This window comes from Phoenix dactylifera, unplaced genomic scaffold, assembly GCF_009389715.1.
Source record: "Phoenix dactylifera cultivar Barhee BC4 unplaced genomic scaffold, palm_55x_up_171113_PBpolish2nd_filt_p 001613F, whole genome shotgun sequence".
Lineage (NCBI taxonomy): Eukaryota > Viridiplantae > Streptophyta > Magnoliopsida > Arecales > Arecaceae > Phoenix > Phoenix dactylifera.
In genome coordinates this window covers 27,471-45,575 of record NW_024068918.1, presented here as the reverse complement: position 1 = coordinate 45,575, position 18,105 = coordinate 27,471, and the positions used below count along the sequence as shown (strand labels likewise).

General features: G+C 37.1%; 1 pseudogene; it reads left to right on the top strand.

Annotated features, from left to right (window-relative positions):
* The first annotated feature begins 3,135 nt into the window (after positions 1-3,135).
* LOC120108882 lies at positions 3,136-14,649 on the top strand (annotated as a pseudogene).
* The last annotated feature ends 3,456 nt before the right edge of the window (positions 14,650-18,105 follow it).

Here is an 18,105-nt window from a genome sequence, read left to right as displayed (position 1 = left end):
AGGCTCGGAAGTGGGGGGCTACTGTTATGGGGGAATTGAGCCCGCCATGCCCACGTGATCGGCACGCGTATCCAGGAAAGCTACAGCTGCCCTATGATCCAGCACTCCGACCCCCGAGTCGGACCTCCTCGGCTCCGCAGCCCAACCCCGGGTCGGCTGCCTATGATCCAGCACTCCGACCCCCGAGTCGGACCTCCTCGGCTCCGCAGCCCGACCCCGGGTCGGCTGCCCTATGATCCAGCACTCCGACCCCGAGTCGCCTCCTCGGCTCCGCAGCCCGACCCCGAGTCGGCTGCCCTATGATCCAGCACTCCGACCCCGAGTCGGACCTCTCGGCTTCGCAGCCCGACCCCGGGTCGGCCTGCCTATGATCAGCATTCCGACCCCGAGTCGGAGATCTTTTGATAACGACAGGCTATTCTCCAGAGGCACGCCGCGGCCTCCTGCTCCACTACTCCCTGCAACGGCTGTACCCGATGCTGCCCCACGATCTCCTGTATCAACCGTACAAAGCGGAGCTCCACTACGCCCTGCCATGACCGTACCCAGCGCTGCTCCACGACGCCCGTAACGGCCATGTCAGTGGCCATTCTATCGTGCCCCACGACGACAAACCCCCCTGAGAGACCTCCAGCCAGGTATATATGCGGCTGGGGGGAGAAGGGGGGGGGTAAGCAATACCTCCAGAGCACTCTCTCCCACTTGTGATTATCATCTCTCCTCCTCCAATCTCCTCTGACTTGACCGTCGGAGGGGCCATCACCACCCTGGTGGTGGTGCAAGGCTTGTTTGCAGGTTCCTTGGCGGAAGGTGGAGCGCAACCAGCACCAACCAAGACAACTCAGGCGGAACCCCGTTCACACCGTCGTGTCAATCGTTCTCGGTTTGGACCACCAGCAACACTAGCCGTTATGCTCCCAGCGTGCTGGAGTCGACTCGGCTGAAGTAGGAGTCGACTCGGCTGAAACAGGAGTCACTTGTGAATAGTAGTCTGTCGGCACTGTAGCTGGGAGTCGGCTCCGCACTGTAGCACTGAAGTTGGAGTCGACTCGAGATCACTGTAGCGCTGAAAATCAACTTTCTGTTTTTTTTTTGTTTGTTCTCAGTCGGAGTCGACTCGTAGAGTATCGGAGTCGACTCGAGCACTGTTTCTTGAAACTCTAGAGTGCCAGAGTCGACTCTAAACTTTCTAGAGTCGACTCGAGGACTATTCTTTTGAATCTTTCTTTGAATTTGCTCCTTCAACTTGAATCCTTTGAACTTGAAACTTGGGCCAATGAAGTGAAGCTTTCTTCCAACTTTTTTTGAGAGCTTTTGAGGCCTTCTTGTATTTTTCCAACTTGCTATGTTCCTTGCAAAATAAATTATCTTTCTTCTTGCAACACAAACATTAGTAATTATACTTCAAGGTTTTGTGATCATCAAAATTAATCTTTAACTCAATCTTTGGGTCATCACCCATTCTTTCCATCCTGTCTGAAGGGCACCAAGGAACTTGAGGTTTCAGAAAACTCGATTGGCTAATAGAGAAAGGTGACGAGTCTTAACAACAATGAGGTTGGTGTGCACGGACATGTCACTGATGTTGGATCAGTTGGAAAGATGATGACATGAATCAAAGAAAGAAAGCAGCATGGGTCAAGGTTCTTTGACTTCAAGAACTTCTACCACCATTACATTATAGTTTGAAGAAGATGGATTGGATAGAGGGTGTAGCATTAAGCTAGGAGTGTTTGTGTTGGGCTACAATAAGAGTGCATAAAAAATTAAGTTACAGTTACTCCTACTATAAAACTACTGGTAGAGTAAAACTAAGATAAGATAAAAAAAATGTATTGGATTGATTATTGAAGGTTACTGTACAAAGTATAATTTTTACTTATTTACACTAACAGATATAACTACACATCCAATAGTTGCTCTCACTTTTAGCCTCCATTTTTGGCAGTTTCTAGTAACTACATCAGTTATCCTCCATTATGCACGTCAGTAGCACCTTGCACTACAATTGCCATACCAATGATCATATCTTTTCGGCTTAAGATACAGTTCTGTATTTGGATCATCCTAGAGACTTGCTTTAGTCCCCTCGGTCTATTTCCATGTATTGCAGTTGATCATGGTTGAGTTCGAAGCTTTCAACTTGCTTTTGACTGAATTCTTCTTCTTCGATCTATACCTTTATACTTAGTGAAAGTTGTCTATCGATCTCTCTCAATCTAGCAAGAATCACGTGATTTTCATCTCCTCTGACTTTATTTAACCTAATTCTATGGCACATGCTTCTGATCATCATCTAGATGGTTGAGATAGAGTGTGATAGTTATCTAGATCATTTTCTTTTATTTATGTTAATGAAAATTTGTATTTTTAAATTTGTTTTTTTGCATGTAGAATGCCAATAGCACATGACAGGCAGCATTTATTGAATAAATAAAAGTAAAATCACCAGCAATACTAGAGATTAGGTTTGGTCAAATAATCATGCTATTTGTGAGTAACTCATGTTTTGACATGGACTTTAGCCCAATTTCAACTCCCTGATTATCAAATGAACTGATTATACTCTTACGATTTTGACTTCAAAACATTGCACTGACAATAGCAGCTAACAAGAACAATAAATATATAATATTTTAATTATTAAATGAAAATATCATATATTTTTTTTATTAAAATCATTTGGAAAGGCAATGACCTCAGTTGTTGGATTAGCTCTGCTAATTATTAATATTTAAACAGTAAAAATGAAGCCGTAGGATTAAAATCCAATGACTCCTATCAATGGAAGAAACCTAAAATCCCCCGAAACGCCGCGGACCAGCCACCGTCCAATCTCTTTTTCCCTCTCCGCGAAGCTCCCACTCCCAGTCTGCACCGCGACCTCCGACTACCCGTCGGATCGTCTCTCTCATACTCCCGTCTCCAGTCTCTGCTGCGAACCCTCCGTCCTTCTCCATCTCCGAAATCTGAGCCCCTTTCCGTGGTCTCGATCGGAAGGATGCCCATCTCCTCCTGCTTCCTTTCCATCTCACGACCTTCGATGCCTAACATTTCCCACCAAAACGAGCTTTTAAATCTTGTAAGAGGTGAGAGGAGGAGGATTCGTAGTTGGAATCTATATCCACCGTAACCATGCCGTCAATGGTAAGAGAAAAATGAACAAAACCCTTTTTCCTCTCTCCTATTCTCTTCCTCCATCTTGATATATACATGATCTACACTCATGTTGGGGTATTTTTTTTTCCCCCAATTTTTTTCTTAATTTCTTTTTTTGATTCCTTTTCTTTACTTTTTTCTTTAATTTTTCTTATTTTTTTTATAAATTTTTTTATCAGGCTGATGCACTGGCAGCCGCACCAGGGGGCGACGCTGACAGCCAGATCCTGACGGGGCGTGCCAGTGCGTGGAGAGCCAGCTGGGAGGCGCCAAGGACGGGCGGTGGAAGACGGCGTCACCTTTTACCGCCCATGCTGCGCGACGCGTCGACCCCGGGGGACCTCCCCCGGGATTTCCTGGGCAATCGCCCTCCACGACCACCCGGGCAGCTACTTCTTCCTCCTCCGCGCCCACCGCCTCATCCTCCAGGCGACTCCTCCATCCCAGTCCCTCATGGAGAGCTCCAGTCCTACAAGGCCCCGCGTCGTCCTCAACTTCGAGGTTGGATTCTTCTATTCTTTGTTTGCTTCATCAAAATTTATATATTCTTCTGTTGATCGATTAGTTCCCTTCTTTCATGCATAGCTTGGGATTTTGTGGACTTGTATGCTCAGAGGAATAGAGGTTTCAAAAAAAAAGAAAAAAAAAGAATCACTTTTGGTGGTTGGATTGTATGATTGAAAGGGAACGAGCTTCAAAATCTTAATTTTGATGGTGAATTCCTCGGTTTTAGTTAGCGAGTGGGTTTGGACAGGATCATGTCACTTTTTTAATTGAAGCACGATCACTCTCAAGATTCATGTAAACGCCACAAGTTACAAGGGGAATCGTCAATGCCGACCAATAAACATAATTAAATTGACAGGGACAAGATTGGATGCGTTTCTATATTTTTTTTAGATAATTGTTTCATCTAGATATACAATCTTTTTATGATGTGGTTTTTTGCAAACACAAATACCAGTATTCTTTCTGGTGCTTGATAGAAAGAGGTAGCTTTTTCCTACACCATCATCTTCTTTATATACTAATATTGGCCAGGATGCAGCTAATAATTTGTTAGGCCGCATTCTTATTTTATTGTAAAGATCATTTCCAATAACAATTGTATATACTTCTTTTTTTGATTAACATGGTGGCAAGCTACCTTACATTTCATTGCAAAAAAATGAAATGAGAAAGAAACAAAGTTTTGCATATACCTCATCCTCATTGACTGATATGCATGCGTACGTTGCCTTGAGGTATTGAATAGCCCGACTTATACAAAAAAGTGTTGTAGCTTCAGTTTGAAAAGGTCCGAACTTTCCATTTAAATTTTGATATTTAAGAAACCTTTCTTTCTTTCGAGCAAGCTTTTAACTGAAGGCAGAAAAACTGCAAAAAAATCTAGACCGTGCTCGAGCCTAAAGCCCTTTAAATAGGCTTCGCCCAAATGTTTTCGACCCGGCGGACTAGGCCCGGGCTTGGAAAATAGGCCTGTCTAATAAGTGGGCTGGGCTGGGGCCAGCTCGATTTTTTTTTCCCTTTATGTTTGATATATTTGTATATTTAATTGATAATTGTTATTGATTTGTGAACTTAACGGGATAATAGACATATTGTAGGTTATTGCAAATAATTAATTATTTATATTTAGCATTTCAAATATTTTTAGGTATTTTTTAATATTTAAAAAAATTAAAAAATGGTAATGAAACTCGAGGCCCCAGCTCAAAGTTCAAAGCTGGAGTAAGGGCCATGTTCGGGCTTGGAAGGTAGGCCTAAAGGCAAGTCGGGCTGGTCTTGGGCTTAAGTTCGTTGTGTCGACCTTTGCGCAAAGCTCCGGCTTGAGTCGGACCCAACTAGCCCTGTCTATGAATAAGTCTATATAATTATATCCAATTATTCAGTTAATGATTCAAACAATCTAATGTGTAACCATAACTAAGCACTCTTAAGCATGTATATAGACCAATGCAAACAAATGAAACCAATAATTGATTTTATAGAGGATGATACTCCACAAAATATGTGTGTTTGGCTTATAACAGGACTATGGTGTTATTGAACTTGTTTTACTTTTCATTTCATATGAATAATATTTTCTAAAAGGAATTAGCTAAAGGGAGTTAGAGGGCTTGTCTTAAGTTTCTTGTTAGAAGCTTCCCTTCAATGACTTGGATTTAAAGGAGTTCATGCATCATGTGGCTGAGATAAATGTTTGTTTTGAGTCTTGCAGTTTGTAAGGGAAGTTGGTTGAGTGCAAGCTGTATCACTGGAGTCAATCAAAAGTCTGAAATCCTACATATCCTTTACACAGGCCACTCAACAGTCAGTGCAACAATCACTTTTTTAAATTCCTTTCAATTGATGGAAAAGGCTCGTTTATTTGACCTTTGACATGCATGATCATAAATATCTTTGAATACTTGTGCTTGACTACATCTAATTATGCTTCTTCTATAGCCATATTTGTCCAAGGTGGACGATGTTGTATGAGGAGACTAAAAGTAGTGAAGCACCTACATCCATGATGTGCCACTTCTCTCTACTTAGCCCTATCTGATCATTGGTGAAATATTGGTACAAACAGTTGAATCATGTGTGCAAGTGTCAGCAAACACCTGAGCTGATTTTGCTCATCAGATGTATTGAACTTGGGGTAGGTTTGGGAAACAAACACCAATTAAAGCTAACTAAACTCAGCCAAACAAGCTAAACAGGACTGCTCTTTTCCTAATATAACCTAGAATCATACTTTAATTAGTTAATATGCATTATGGAATAAAATACTCATTAGTATAATTCTTTACTCAAGTTGATGATAGATTCATGTACAATTCTCTTCGAGCACAGACTGATCATGTACAGAACCTGAATACAGTTGTTTTTCCATTTCTTTACTCAACAGGTTTATATTAAGACTATGTTGGAGTGGTGAAGTCCAAAAAGCATTTGTACTACTAACACTGATAGGAAACTTACTTCAAATCAACAAATTCTATTCCATTTCTCAATAAAAATATGAAATATTCAGCTAGCATACTTTTATCACTTTTACAGATCAAAGTCAATTCCATAGTTTGGGAATTTTATGAAATATAAACAAAATCCAGAATGTCTCATTTAGTCTGTATCCATTAACACTAACATTTGAAAGTGATTAAAGACCGGTACTTTTCTCAAACTTCTAGGATTCTACTACCCAAGTTATTCCAAATCTTTCTACAACTTGTAAAACTTGATACAAGTCCTGCAAAAATGCTTCCCAAAGTCCAAATTTTATTGATGCTAGCACCCAAAAGACATGAAGAAATGTGTCCAATATTACATGAACAAACTGGTTTCTACCAGTTTCTACAAAAACTTAACTAGAGTCGCCAAATTCACCAAAAAATCAACTGAAACCGTGAAAGTAGATTGGGTTTTGGACTACTTTTCGCTCAAAATTCTACCAAGATGCTCTGCTCTTTTGGCCTATCGAATGACATATATGGCATACCGAGCTATCGGATGGCATATATGGCATACTGAACAACCTACAGAAGGATGACTAAGGACCTATCTCTATAAATCTCAGTTTTGGATTCTTTTCACAAACAAAAAACAGCTATTTTTTATTTTTAAACATCACGTGACAAGAAAGCCTCTAATGGTGGTCTGTCGAATGTGGAATTTATGTCAACAAATATTCTGAACTCTCATCATAGCAACAAAAGATCTTTGTGTGAAAAACAGTTGAAATATAACTATTTTTAATGATTCGAGTACCTTTTATAACTACTTATATGATGCACAACCTATGCATATTGTTTTTCCCCCAACAATCGAACATTACTTGTAGAAGGCTTTGCATGTATACCTTCCATTTACATGACATTTTACATAAAGGAGTTCTTTTTGAAACTGAACTATTAATCGAAATCTTGAAGTCTTATACTAAAAGAATGTCCACTTACACTGATACATATCATGACCCAACTTACCATAGTGCACCAGTATTGAGCTGGTTCATGTCAAATTTGTTGGTACAACATCCAAACATCTATTTCATGCTATTACCAATATAAGTAAACTCCTCAAAATTAGCAAAATTAGCAAAGTGAACCTTTTCCATTTTATCTCCAATATGTGGAGCAATTATCCATCTAAGTCTTCTTATGCGGAAAATATTAACTTCCCAGTATAAGGTTAGGCATGGGATTTTTTACCTTATACTTTTTAAATGGCAATCCCTTGTCTTGCTCTTTAGTGATTTTTGATCCATTTATAATACAGAATCACCAAACCAGCAAAATACATCATGTAATGGATGGTCTTGGTAATTTTCTCTTGGAGCCCTTATTAATGATTGTTATATAATTTAGGCAATGCAATTTTCTACATAGAGTTCATTTAACTTTAATCTATTTCCTAATATGTGATCGGTATTCCTAAACTTCGGAAACAACTCAGTTAGGTTATAGTCGTTTGATCTGTTTCAATGTCATTTTATCTTTACTATACTTCTATTTTGTGAAGAATCTAATGCCAATCCGCATCACTGGATCCAATTGCCTTTCCATTGTTAGTTATTAGACTCTTATAATTGTATGTTTTTCACCAGTTTCATTTCTATTTAGATGTGACATTTATCTTAATTTACAAAGCTCACAAGATCACCTCTTCCTTGGTTTGGCAACTTCTAGACATCCATCATTCGGTTCTAACCATTTTCTTTACTTTGTTGATTTGATTATGTGCTTTGATTGGATAATTTTCTCTAATCAAATCGATCATCTCTTGAACTTGTTGATATGATTATAGATCTAGGTTGCATCTGAGTTCAAGGGTCATATTTGCATCTTTAACTTTATCTAATAAGGTCCACATTAATGTGTTTCATTGATGGCTTGGTCTGTATGTTTCCCGCTGCTTCTTTTTTTTTCCTATGGCAGGTTGCTATACTTCACTATACACTCTTGTCAGTTTGTGCGGTAGATGCAATCTACTTCATAATAGAAAGGATTAACAGTCTATATCTATTTTTTCTTTTAATATGGAAATTGCTATGTGCTCTAAAATGTAAAATTGGTTGCTAAGCTTGGACCCTTGCAAATAGGCAATGAAAGCAGAAGATCAATCATAGGTAAGTAAATGGAATGATTAATGATTTTGTTTGTCTTAGTAATCATTAATAAGCATTATAGCAAACAGCTTAATAGCATTACATAAGAGATTAAGATAGCTTAAAAAGTAGTGTAGAATACCTAAAAGAATAATAACTAGGTCAGATTTGAGCTCCATATTAGATCTGGGCTTGTGGTTTAAGGATTTCTTTGTGGTACTTTAGATGGTTAAGAGATTTTTTAATTAGACTCAAGGGTCTAAATTGCTTTGGGATAGAAATTTATTATACTTTTTATATACAATATAGAGCTTTCCTAGTTTTTTTTTCTTTTCACTTAGGAGAGGTGCATCGCTGCCTACCTATTTGCAAAGTGTATAGGTTGAAATAGAAAGTCTGGATTGTTATTCACAACACTTCATCTAATGCAATATGGTTTATCGCTTATGCTGGTGACTATCAACTAGATCTTTTCTGTCCCTATAGCCTCTCACTAGGTTCGGGTACCCAAAGATCATTCATGCGTTCCATAGAAGCTAATAATTTTGAAAGGATGATCAGATCAATTAGTGCAACTCTATCTTTCTTGGGTCTTCTTGGCCCAAAACCATACAATTGGCTAGGCCTTTTAAAAGGAAGGACTTTTTTTTTCAAAGAACTAAAAGGAAGGACTTTGAATAAAAAAATGATCTAGATATGATTGTGGAAATATGCTACTTGGTGATGTGTTTAGTCCCACATTGGTTGTGTGCTGGGGAGGCTTGGTACTTATAAAGTGCCAATGAACTCAAGTAATACTTTATGATTAGCCTTTTTGGATGCGGTCTTAAATTGTTTAAATGGTATTAAGCGGACTTGGCCCATGCCCTATATAGTCCTAGGTGACACTGTAGCACAAGCATATTTGGAGTTGACCATAGGGTGATTGTGGTGTGGTTTTGTAAGAACCTACGACTTGACCTAAAAGGATTAGCTAGATGATATTATTTGGATTCATTGGCCCTATTTGGACAATCGATGTGGGACTAAACACAACTGTACGGGTTTTCACTTAAGGGTCCAAGTCCAATCGAAACCAATATAAAAACACTAAACCACGATCAACTTATGGTCAGCCCTTAAAAAGGACTCTTGCTGCAATGTCTCCTAATTCACATGAGGCATGGGCTAGGTCCATTCTGATAATATGTCAGCCAAAAGGGTTAGTCAGAAAGTATTATTTGAGTTCTTGGCTAGCCTTTTTGGGTGAGGTCTTGGGTCGTTCCAATAATACTCCTAGAAAAGCAAAGATGTTAAAACAAGGTGTGCCTATGATGATGATATATTTAAATTACCTTGGCCAAAGGTAAGAACCATATTATCGATTATGTATCACCAGCCTCATCTATAGAGATCTCCAGTATTTTGATAGGTGATCTTCCCTCTTCAAATTACTTTTTTGTTTGCTTATATTGCCACATGTCATTATCCAAAATGCTAACAAAGTGTGTTGACTTGCTAATTTAATTGATAGATATTCAGTCAAAGTCAAAGAAGACGTGCATTTTTATCTTGCATCCTCTTTTGTAATATTACAGGGATTTCAATACCGACTTGGGTGACTTTCAAGTGAGGGTGGGAAAATGTGGTCCTTCCCTCTCTGAGGCTTTGAGGGGAATCATGATGGAGGTGTGAAGTAATTAATTCTTTTCTTATATGTGCTAAGTTTAATTAAGCTTTTGTGATTTTTAGGGAATTATTTCAACACCTGCCTGTCATCCTTAAACTTTCAATCTAGACATGTTGCATGCACGGAGACTGTTGTTCTTTCTTTCTTATGTTAGTGTTTTGTCTACTTTAAGATTCATGTTGCTTTGCTATGTCATACCTTTGATCATGGTTAAATATGTTGTGAACCTTAGTTAAGGAATTATGAACTACATCTTGGCGTTCTTCATTTTGTGAAGGATAACGACACTAAACAATGAGAGGAATTATACATCATTTCTTCGATAAGCTAGGAATTGTGTTTGCATCTAAATTAATATTATCAATTAGTGGACCCGCAGATTATTTTTAATGCTTCAAAGGAGATTACTTTTATAATGGTCACTATAATCATTCATATAATGTTTTGTAAATAATCAGTGTCTGATGATCTGATCCTTATCAACAACAAAGTAGGTTTTCCTTATAAGGGCTATTTGAGATTGTTTTGTTTTAAGTCTACATGCGGACCACTTTGAAATGGTGTGCTTCCCTTGTTAACCACCCGACGTAATCTCCCATCTCATTGCTTCTGTTCTTGTGCTTATCCATAGGTGGGTAACTTGAGGTTAAGTTCCCGTGCATGTGAGTTTTGCTTTTTTTTGAGTTGCCAAGCCATCAAGGTTAACATGACTTAAAGCTAATAGAAGTCCTGTAACCTGAAGACTTCACCAAAAGCCCATCCAAAAGATAGTTTTATGAGCTTGAAGTAATACAAATCAGGTCAAGCATGCTTGGAATTAAGAAGGCAATGACTTAAAGTGAAGAAGAGAAAAGTTGGAACTTACTAAAAGATGTATACATGGGGCCATGTTATGTTGTTTGACATGGGGAAGATTTGGACTTGGAGAGAACATGGCAAATCCAGGTTCTGGTTCAATCTATCATTCTGATGGATTGAACAACAAATTTTTAGAGGTCAGAACAAGCATCTGGAATGAGTATTAAGTGCTGCATGACATGAATAACTTTCGAAACAATTTTGAAAATATTTGTGCTATTGGCTGATAACTACAAGTCTTTGTTATTCAAGGATGTTAACAACATATAAATTAGTTAAATTCAAAGTCTTCCATAAGTCTTTTATCAATCAGTATTGGAAATTAAATGCATCGAATTGCCATCCACCTCATCAAATGCATAATTAAACCCCCTTAAAATACTTGGGCCCCTTTGGGCATTGGAGCACCGAAAAGTGCTTCTTTGAAGGATAGAAAATCTTGTGGATGACTTTAAGATGTTTGGTATAAATTGAAACAGATCTACTAAGGGGCTTTTAGGCAAAAACTCTACTTGAGACGTATTAGGAAACATTTTTTCTGAGTGCTCACCCGAGTGAGCGGGTTCAAGCCGCAGCAATGAAATAGTATCAAAAAAGTTAATTTAGTTGCCATGTCATTTGAGTTGGGTGTTTTCTATGCCATAACCATGCATTTAAAGATTTTGAATTTATTTACATATTATTAATATTAAAATATAAAAATAGTTAACAATATTCTATAATAAGGGTTTCGATAAATATGATCATTATTCTAATATAATATAATATAATTATAATAAAATATTATTTCATTATAATAATATTATTGTAATATACTAATATTTCAGAAATGTGTTATATTTTATAATAAATATGAAACTTTATTATTTATTATATTATCTAGATTACTTATCATAATAAATAATTTATAAATTAAGTATCTTTTGTAATAGCGGTTTTGATAGTATAAAGAGTTAGCATTATGTAATTTTTTGAGACTAAGGCCTTGTTTGGCTGGGAAAAATATGACATAGGAAAATAAATTCTATATCAGATTAACATGTTGGTACGAGAAGTGGATGAGAGAGGGGGTAAAATAAATGTTGGGTCCCATATCTATTTTTTTTGAAAGAGAAGGTAAAACAAATACTACTAGAGGGTGATATTTGTTTTTCTATGTTGGATTGCCGAATGAAGGTAATCTGAAAATATCATTTCTTGACGAAAATATCCTCACTTATCTTATGTTAATATTATATGATTAACATTATTTATACTAACATATATATTATATAATATTATATTAATATATTTAAGTATATTAAGATATTTATTAATAAATATTAATTATTAATAAATAATTAATTGATAAATATTAATAATCAATAAATCTAACATAGGATTTATTAATAGGCGATGTTCTTTCATCTCGTTCAAGATTTGGGGAAGGCTGTTAGTACCCCATTTTTCCTCCAAAAGCTCAACGGTCCGTTGTAAGCGGTAAGGTTCGCCGGGCAATGGGCGATTTTCCTCCGTTCGCAATTCCATTACGAGGTCACCTATTAGATTTTGGTACCGTGTAATATTAGATCCCGTCATGGGGACTTGTTGCAGTCGGGGGGGGGGGGGTCGGGTCCTTTTTTGTATTTATTTATGTACCAAAACATACTAAAATTTATTTATAATAAGAAATACATTTTTAATATATAAAATTAATTTTAAAATATGTATTAACTCATGTAAATATATTTCAATATTCAAAATAGCTAATATTGACAGCAGTTATATAAGTGGGCCATGAATGACCAATAGATGGACTAAGAAAAAATGTTATTATTTGAATTGTTTATTCAAGAGTATTGTTAGAAATTTGGCAATATTCCTATATAAGATTGCATCTAACCAAACAAGTAATCCTTTTTCAATGCCATTTTTCAAAGTAATTTTCCCACCAACCAACGTGGTAAAATTTATTTTTTCCCAAATCATTTTTTTAGATAAATGATTCTCAAGAATTGTCAGGTTATACTATAACCTAACATAATCCAACTAAACGAACTCTAAAAGTACTTTATCATTTTGGTTACCAAATAGATGTTCAAGTTCCACAGTCCTTCGGAAATGTAGTTACCAGATAATAAATAACTTTTTATTAAATGTTGTATTAGTGAAAGCTCTACTGTCTAAGGAGCTACAAACAAAAGCTCTACTACCTACAGCGATGCCAAACTGGGTCTAATAATGATCTGTGAATGAAATCTTGGCCAGCTGTTATGCAAAGTTGTGCATGGCTGTTCTGAAAGTTCCAATCAGCGCATGCAGAAGATCATGCACACAAGCTTCATACCATTGATATAGGTGGGAATGGTTTTATGCTACCATGAAGTGATAAGTTGGGAATGGTTTTATTATATTTTTCTGTTGATGGGTGAGAATCTTGGGAAAAGGTGGATGCTTGTAATTTAATCTTTGTTTGGTAAGTTGAGAGGGTTGGGACCGGAATGCAAGGCATTAAAATTCTCAGCATTGTTTTCAAATAAAAGATGGTTTCATATTTGGTCTCTAGAGGAACAATTGTAGTTTGGTGCTGCTTTGCTAGAACAAACATGCTAGCAGCTAGTTTTTTTTGTTCTTTCAAGTTTTTCTATTTTTTATTTTTAGAAAACCCTTTGGACATGAACACTATTCTGTTATCAGCTGAAACCTGCCTTAGATATTGAACATTGACTTGTTCTTTTTTTATTGCCATTCGATCTAAGACCAAGCAGATGGCTTGTAGTGTACCGGCCCTTATGAAGCACTTTGTTTTGACATAGTCAGGGTGAACAGCACCCTCTCTACTATGATGAAGAACCACATCCTTGTTGCCAAAACGACCCTGTTCATTTTTTTTTTAAGTTGCCCTTTCAAATAGGGGATGAGACCTTTTTTTGTGTGGATGGCCTTGTAGTTTCCATCACTAAAAATCTTGTCTAACATGTGGTAGGACTCATTTAACTCAGCTCTGTACTTGTTTCCAGTGAATGAGAATGGTGAAAAAAGTCTCAATGTACCTATCTTTTTTACGAGCTACCTCAATCTTGCACATGTTGTGCAAGCGAGAAGACTGTGATCCAGCCAAAACCCATGTTAGCTTCCCTTTCTCATTAAAGATGGGGCCCACAGAGCTTTTTTTGTATTAGATAATAAGAAACAATGATCAAATCATGCTGGTTCCAAAGTGGATGGTATTTTAGTCCAGCATGTGCATGCTGGACTCTGGGCTCCCCATTATATAGCTGTATATTCATATCGTAATTTTCAATTAGCTAAATTTGATTTTGTTTATAATACATCTTTAGCAAGTTATTTGTTGTTTTTCTTTTTTGGCAAAATTCTAACATTTTCATATCATCACTACAGAATGGTTGTAAAACCTAGCATTTAACTTTCTTGTCCTTTTTTGTAGGTAGAATACCTTCCCTTGTCTTCAATAGAAAAATCCAGGCAAATTCTGGAAGATTTCTTTGACATATGGCAGGACATAGTAAAACAGACGTCACTGCCTGGCCATTTTATTCTTATTGAACCAAATTTTGCAGACTATGGCCTTCAAGACCATTATACTCCTCAACATACAGCGGTACAATATGCAAGTTGCATGGCCCAACTGATGGCTGCTGTAAGAAATTAGTTGTCTTTAAACTAGAGGAGATAAGAGGAAGTTTACCATACCTTCTATTGTTATTTTTGTCAGAGTTCATTGCACCTTTCAATATTGTGCCTTGTATGTGGTTTCTCATAGGGGTTGATAGGCTGGTGGGGGAACGATTATAGGTTTTGGATTTATGCTTATTTTGATAATTTAGTTTGGACTGATATATATTGAAAAAAAATATTTGCTATCCATTCTTTCTTTTCCTTGCTCAGTTATCCTAAATCGGCCCTTGCTGTTGTCCGTTATGATTTACCTTCTCTAATCCAATCAATGGATCACCCACAGCTTTTTGCTTGTGTCTCATATTCACTTCAGCAGCGTTCAGAATATATTCTTACACAAACGCTTTCTTTGTATGATATTTTGTCATGCAGAGTCTTATTCTATTTGTTTTGAGATCTAAATTTAGGTTTGTTTTTTCTTTTATTTCTCACAAGTTTAAGCATGCTTGAGCTTTGCTACAATTCTGAACTTGTCAGTTTTAATCACTCCCAAGTAATTATGCTCTGTTTGGTTGCTTAGGGTATTTTTTGGGTCCCGCATATTCTCTCACTAAATTTTCCTTATACTTTCAATGACTCGTGACAAAATAATAGCCCATCTTTGTGAATTTGACGTTCATTTAACTCGAACCACTATATGGATTCTCTGATTCCTAGGAAGAAAATCCAAGGGGAAGGAGGAAAGAGGGATAAAATTCAGATCTGAGGATCCCTTGCTGGAATTGTATCTCCTATGGGTTGCTCCATCTCTGGGTGATGAAATTACGCCACTTGCATGCTTTGTTTGGGGTCAAGTTGAGATGCAAATAGGGCCTGCCAGCCTGCATGTCAAATGCCTTGGCTTATTTTTGTGGCACCTAACCTGGCCCATTGTATTGAATATTATGCATGTTTGTTTTGGGTATGACAGAAACTACAACAATAAATCCTAGTATGGTCAAACTAATTAGTTGTCTCATGCTCATTGTAAATCACTTCAGGAGTTAATGTCTTACCCAATTGTGAATGGAGCCTCAGAGCAAGGAATAGTGCATGTAGGGGTGGCTAATTTCAGCATGAGACTGGGGCCCTTAAGAGTTAACAAGCTAGCTTGCAATGTTGCATCATGCTGAAATCTGGAATTATGGAGAGAAACTTGTGTTACAATTCTAGTTTAGTTTGCATTTGGTTCCAGAGAAAATCGACGTTAGGTGTCATGTTGAAGGCTAGCTTAAACTACTTGTCATGTTGAAATGGACTTTACACTTGTTAAGCTCCCATCATACTTGTTCTCCTCTACTTTTTAGGTGTCAAAAAGAGTGACATGTATTTTGGGTGCCCGGACGCATGCGCGTGCGAGAGAGAGAGAGAGAGAGAGAGAGAGAGAGAGAGATGTGGATATTCCTCTCTTAGGTGATCTCTTGTTGGGCCTCTCCTTGGTCCCCACTAGAAGATTTCCTCCTCTTTCTCTCTTTTTTTTTTTTTTCTCCTGAGAATATGTACATCGTATCTTCTTTCTTCTATCTTTTTCTTTCTTTCCATTGTTAAGAAGCTTTAACTCAGATATATTCTGATTTGGAGTTTATATGGATCTCCCTACTATGAAGTTTGAAGAATTTGGTTTAAATATGGATTTAATTATTCTTCGAGGTGATAATGCTTAACTATTAAATTCGTTTAACTTGATTCAATCATTGTAGGTCGGGTTAGATTATCTGCCAGGCTTGAATTAAAATTTTTGACTCACTTAATAAATATGCCAGGCTTAAATTGACATATTTTTAATCTATTTTTGTATCCGAGTGAATCTGTATCTAGTCTAACCCCACTTTTAATTGTTCTCTCCTGGAAGGGGGGTATATAAATGCAAAGGAAAAACACACAAGCTGGAGTCTCGCGGCTTAAGTATTTTTTTTAAACTTTTTTTTAATTTTTTTTTATCTCTGCACAATTGCTTTTTTTTTTTTTTTATTTGGGTAAAACTGCACAAGTGCCTTGAGTACTTTAAACCACAACCAAAAGTGCAAGCTGGTGCGGTTGAAACAATAAGGCACATGCTATATCTGCGCCTATTAGAAAGTATTGGCACATCACTAGCTGCTTGTTAATTGCAGTGTCATTGCCATGCTGGTGCTAGGTAAACAAACCACCAATATAACTAGGGATGTAATAGGTTGTTAGGGCTAAATGAGGTTAAACCCACATAGGTCGCTTTCCAAGCATATGTCCAAAAGATTGATGCTGCGGGTCAAGAGACGAAGGATGGGTTAATGCACCATTACACAGTATATCAATAACATCATATTCAAACCAAACCAATATGGACTTAGATATGTAGACCTACCACCATCAATAATAAAATAGCCTGCAATGATCTATTAGATCTCATATCAGTTGTTTCAATTTTGACATGATCGCTGTTAATGTCTTTGAGCTTAAAATTATAAAAAAATACCAAGCTTTCCTGCAATAATATGATTTGAGGGATTTTCAATGTTCCTTGAATTGAAGAAACATTAGCAAATGTTTGGTATAGCTAATCTGATATTTTTTTTTTGTTAGGAACGCTCCTCAGAGATATATTAAACTAGGCCCTAGAAGGAAAAAGTCTATTTTTATTAGATACCTAAAATATCCCAAGGATTATGTGTTCGTTGGAGAACAAGCCGATGGAAGTGTGATATTATATATTTAGATGATTTTTCTAGCAGAAGCGGAGCTACGTACCGAGGACTTTCCACTTTTATAAAATAGAAGATCTAAATCCTGGCATATCTAGCCAACCGGTTGAGAAATAAGAGATAATTCCTTAGCCTCTTGGGGTGAGTGGAAGCGACAAACCGAGTGGATTGGCTCTAACAAAGCATGATCAAGATGATTTGCAACCACATAAAAGCGTTGGTAGTCGGATCTCTCATCGTCGTTTTGAGATTGAGAGAGAAGCATTCATGGTAGCTCCAAAAATATTGAGGTGTCCCCAATATTTCAAGAGGCTATCTTGCTGCTGTTAGGGAGCAGATTAAAATGAAGGAGGAAGAAATGGGGTTTATGAGAGCAAACTATGTTTCAGGATTTTGTTGACCTTCTGCCTGGGCGTCAAATGATCAATAACAAATGGTTACTTCAGATATAATACAAGGTGGATGGATCCATTGAGGTATGCATCTTGTCGTGTGGCCAAAGGTTATACCCAAAAGGAGGAAATCAATTTTGAGAAAACCTTTCTTCAGTAATTAAATTTACCTCGATGCACCTCATCCTAGCTCTTATCACATATATAGATTTAGATCTCTAAGAAATGGATGTTAAAATTGAATTTTTTGATAGACAACTAGATTAAGAGATCTAGATAGATCAACCCATTGGCTAGTTGGCTAAAATCTAGAAGTGCAAATTATGCAAATTCCAACAACCTATCATGGCCTAAAGTAGTCACACGACGACCAGTTCTTTCTTAATCTGAGGAATAAAGTATTAAATTTGAGGAATAAAACTCCAATCTTCCCACCAGTTCTTTCTTTCTTTCTTTCTCAAAGATTAGACTCTGAATTATAAGAAGGAAATTCCATGTTTCGCAGAATTCCACACTTAATTACTTTTGTGCGATCGTTTGATGTCAATCTTCGTAACACGTGTGCTGCACGTGCTTAGTACGAGTTCACAAAAAAGTGCC